We start from the raw sequence: 4,791 nt of genomic DNA, 5'->3' as shown, positions 1-4,791 counted from the left end.
GTTTCACAAAAATGACCAAGTATTAATTCTCCCCTAGGAGTTGACACGGGTCTCATGTTAACTAGGCACAAAATTGACTTGGCCCTACATAGAACGAGTCAAATAACGTCATTACTCGACTCTTCCTAATAAGGTCCTAGTTGAAAGGCGTCTTCACCCGGACCCTACTATTAAGGTCGACTCCACGCCTTTTCATTTTGTGAGACCAAGTCGAAAAGCCCTCAATCCAAATTGGTTGAATTGAAATATATCTTTTATTGACCCTCTTGCATAGCCGAGACGAAATGTAGTCATTCTTAAAACCCACGCCAACAACTGATCACCATCACGTTAAATGCATGGTTGGAGTCATCATTACTTCGAACCCAAAAGTCTTAAAGACTCATTTGACCTCGTTAGCACCTTACTTTCCCTATCACCATCATATTATTCACAAAGATGACTCATACCATCCGCAGCTGACCCTTGTAAAGTATCAACCGAATAAGCTGACTTCTTAGATTCAATCGAAGTTACAAAATTACCCCCTAAGATTTGCTATAAATAAGTGCACTGCCTACTGTATGGAGTTGCAATCTTTTGCAATATAACGCACTATAATTGCATTTTTTTTCCTCCACGTAAGATCAATACTAATGTGACCATCCGAAGAACACCCAGAGGACCCAACTCTGATCCTCTTACATATTGTTTGTGTGCAGGATCAAATCCCCTATTCAAAAATCAACCATCATAGAAGATTGAGGAATTCTAAAACTCTTCATAATCCACACTAAATTTTCCTATTTGATATTTGACATCAACAGATTGGTGCCCACCGTGAGGCTCCTTTTTCTTCTTTATACAAGATGGTTGATTCTAATCATTTAGACCGATCATCAATTCATCCTATTAAATAAATACATAATGCGGGCTACGTCGCTCGCCAAATTGGAGGAATCTGCATGAAGAATTTCTCAATCTCATTAGCAACAGTTCGCTTCCGTCAAAAACGAACTCCTCGACTGGACTCCTACCCAGCAACCTTCTCCATCATTCGTCGCTCCTCCCCTTGCAGGCTAATTTGAACAATGAACACTAGATGAACACACTGAATACACCTCTCCTTTGCCTGACCAACAAACTTGTTTCTCCATTCATCCTTGTAGGCGTCAAAATTTACCTATAGGTCCCCGCACGTGGCTCGAGACAGAGAGAAGACGATGAATGTTGCTATTTGAGTCACAAAAGCTCATGTGACGACGACAAATACATAAAATGAGTCGACGGACCATACGAAGCAATAGAACTTCGAAATATTGAAAACACAAACTGATCGGGAGCCTCGTACCGCTTACGAAAGGCGAAGCGCCCCTCGTATCTCATTTATTCCACATATGATTCAATCATGGACGCTTGTAGATCTCCTCATTAGCCTTCCAACGCATCTTGAACCACATAATTCTGAGTTTGGACGATGAAGATACGACGAAAACGGACAGAACGCGCGAATCGAAGTTCAGGCCAAAGTTGGCCAAGACACCAAATGGTGTCTCGGCCAAAGCTTGCCCGAGACACCAAGTGGTATCTCGACCAAGACTTGGCCGAGACACCAAGAGGTGTCTTGACCAATGCTTGACCAAGACACCCATGAGTGTCTCGGCCAAGACTTGGCCGAGACACCAAGAGGTGTCTCGGTCAAGTCTTCGCCGAGACACTTGGCCGAGACACCAAGAGGTGTCTCGGTCAAGTCTTCGCCGAGACACCAAGAGGTGTCTCGGCCCAAGCTTGACCGAGACACCCACGGGCGTCCGCAGACTCGAAAAACTAAATTTTGGCAGTTTAAACCTGTTTTTTGATCGTTAACCGTCTGAATTTGTTTCAACTGATAGAATATCATCCAAGAACGTGGTTAAGTGGTTATAACTAAAGATAAGAGTGAATCGATTGTTCTTATCCGAACACTGGGCTCCTGAAGCCTATAAATACAGCCCCAAGGCCTTTATTTTTTGGATATCTAGAATTCTCGAGTGTTGGCGAAGCCCTGCTAAATTGAGAACTGAAGAGCCACGAATTTCAGAGAGGAGGAGACTTCAGCGAATTCTTCAGCATAAAGAAGAGAAGTTCTTCAGATTTGTAGCCTGGTTCTTTGCCTTGAGATTGCCCCATTACGGTGATCTCGAGAAGAGTGATTATCTCGCTGTTACCGAGATAATTGCTTTAGTTTCTTGATTCATTCGCGAATCAACAAAACTCCGGATCTGATCTGATAGTTTGGTGGTCCATGGATATCAACATCCCCGTCACAGGCCAAGATCCCACGCAAGCAGCGGGTGATAAACACTCGTTACGTTGTTTGACAAGAGTTATTCTTTTTTTTGTTTTTATTGTGTAAAGGTCTTATAAAAAGACTAACTTTTGTTTTCATTGTAACGTTTGAAATTGTAATGACTACATCAATGAACAAATTGACTTTCTCCCCAAACAAGCTGGCGACCATAGTGGGAGCCAACCGTCTCGTCAACTAGCCTGTCATTTCGCAGCCGACGATCAAGATCCTCATGGCTGAAGAGGTCGAATACGAGTTCAACCAACAGAAGTTCGAGGAGTACGTCTCCTCCTCCTCCTCCAGATCCGGCTCTCCCCGCAAGTGTAGGAAGGTCTCCTCCGTCTGAAAGATCCGCTGGTCTTCAGATCTGAAGACTCAAGAAGGTGAATTCCCCACTACCATTGCTACAGCTGCACGTCATAATGATCTGCCGATGTCCAAACATGTGACTCCTACTAAAGTAATAAAGCACTACCTATTCAGAAGAAGACGCGTCGAACAAACAACAACGGTACACCTGAGGAATCAAACCAACATCCGATAGGTTGCTCTAACCGCAACATCGATGAGTTGTACTATCGGGCTGGGGGTACGAATAAATCTCGAAAGAAAAGTCCCTAGGAAGCAGACTCTCACTGTCCGTGTACCAAACTTATAAGGATAGTATTATCAGCATGTAGCTACCCCAAGACCACTTCGCAAAGGGTCTCGGTATTTGAAAGGATCTTTACCAGAACGTCCAAATCCAAGCCAAGGCGTTTCTATAGAAAAAGATCAACTGCGTAAGATGATAAACTCCCAAAGGTCACCATCAATATGGTCGATAAGGAGAAGTCAACGCGAAGTTTCAATCCTCGACATTTTTTGGACATATCCCAACGTATAACTCGGTTATGCGTGGGAACTACTAGGCGTAGGGACTATCAGAGGATGAATAGCGGATTATCCTCGGATGATGAAGCATCAGATGTGAACTCTGCCATAGCTTCTGACAATACGGTTTCCAGCATAGGACAATCCCGTGAGGCGTTTATGGTCAATACCGAGCAAATGACAAAAATCATCGAGGACGCTTTGGCTAAGTAAAAAGAGAACTTTAAGTTCGAATTGGAAATGGCCACGATACGGATGAAGGAAGAGCATGACCAACAAATTCAGGCTCTGTCCAATCAATTCGATGAATCTAGTCATCGCAATGATGCTAACCGAGAAGGTAGCGATTCGGATGCGGATGAACATCTCAATGCTGATAACTCTCTCATTGACCAGAACACAGGGGGTGGCCCCTTTGAAGACAACAACACTGGGGGTGGTCCCACCGAAGATGATAATGCCGGGGGTGGTCATATTGTTCCTCTTATAAATCATCTAAAGCATGATACAGACGAGGACGAAAAGATGAAAGACCTCGAGAGCAAAATTAACGCTCTAATGTCTGCTCGAGAGGTGAAAAGGACCGACATTCCGTGTCCTTACCCGAGAGAGTGGGAGTCGATCCCGTATCCAGCCAAGTTCAACTTGATCAACTTCACGTCGTTCGACGAGAAGGTCTCCCCTACTCAACATCTAATCTACTTCAAGTCCCACTTGGGCATAATCTCTGGAAATGAAGCCTTGATGGTTCGGTCATTCGTCGGCACCCTTCACGGGCCTGTCTTTGATTGGTACCGCCGTCTCAAGCTTGGAAGTATCAACAGCTGGGATGATATGGAGAGCTCATTCCTCGGCAATTTCTTTGACGACGCCGCCAAGATATCCATCAGGACACTCTTTGAGGAGAAATAGGAAGATAAAGAGACGGTCGACGACTTCATCAAACGTTTCCGGAATAAGGCGATGAACTGCCGAGATTCGATCACGGAGGACTTCATCCTCTAAACATGTCATAACAACCTATCTATTGAGATATTGAAAGTTATGGGAGTCGCACCGTCCAATACATGGAAAGATTTGAAGACACACGGAGAGCAGGCCAAACGCTTCCTCAGAAGGAAGAAAGCTGAAAGAAGCCAACCGATGGCTAACCCTCTGAATTCGAACTTCGTCTCCCGTGGTAAGGGAAAGACACCTGCAGCAGTTGTTGATGTTAATCAGATGTCGTAACAACAACCCCGAAGACAGCAGAAGACTTTGGATCTGAGACTCTAAAAGGAGTACTCCTTCAAGGATGAAGACGTTCCAGCCATTTTTGAGTCCCTCCTTGAAAATAACAAGATCAAGTTACCACTTATCACAGATCAGGAGGAAGCTGACAATACTACGAATCCGAAGTATTGTGCGTACCACAGGAAGATGCTTCATCCTACCAAGGCTTGCTTCGCTCTCAAGAATAGCATCCAAATCTTGGCTTTCGCTCTCAAGAATAGCATCCAAATCTTGGCTTTCGCTCTCAAGAATAGCATCTAAATCTTAGTTGAAACCGGTGTCATAACGCTCAATTAAGTTGAATGAACACTCCGAAGAGTATACGAGTATAAACTGCT

Source organism: Asparagus officinalis, chromosome 6 (genome assembly GCF_001876935.1).
Source record: "Asparagus officinalis chromosome 6, Aspof.V1, whole genome shotgun sequence".
Classification (NCBI taxonomy): Eukaryota; Viridiplantae; Streptophyta; class Magnoliopsida; order Asparagales; family Asparagaceae; genus Asparagus; species Asparagus officinalis.
This window is presented reverse-complemented; position numbering follows the sequence as displayed.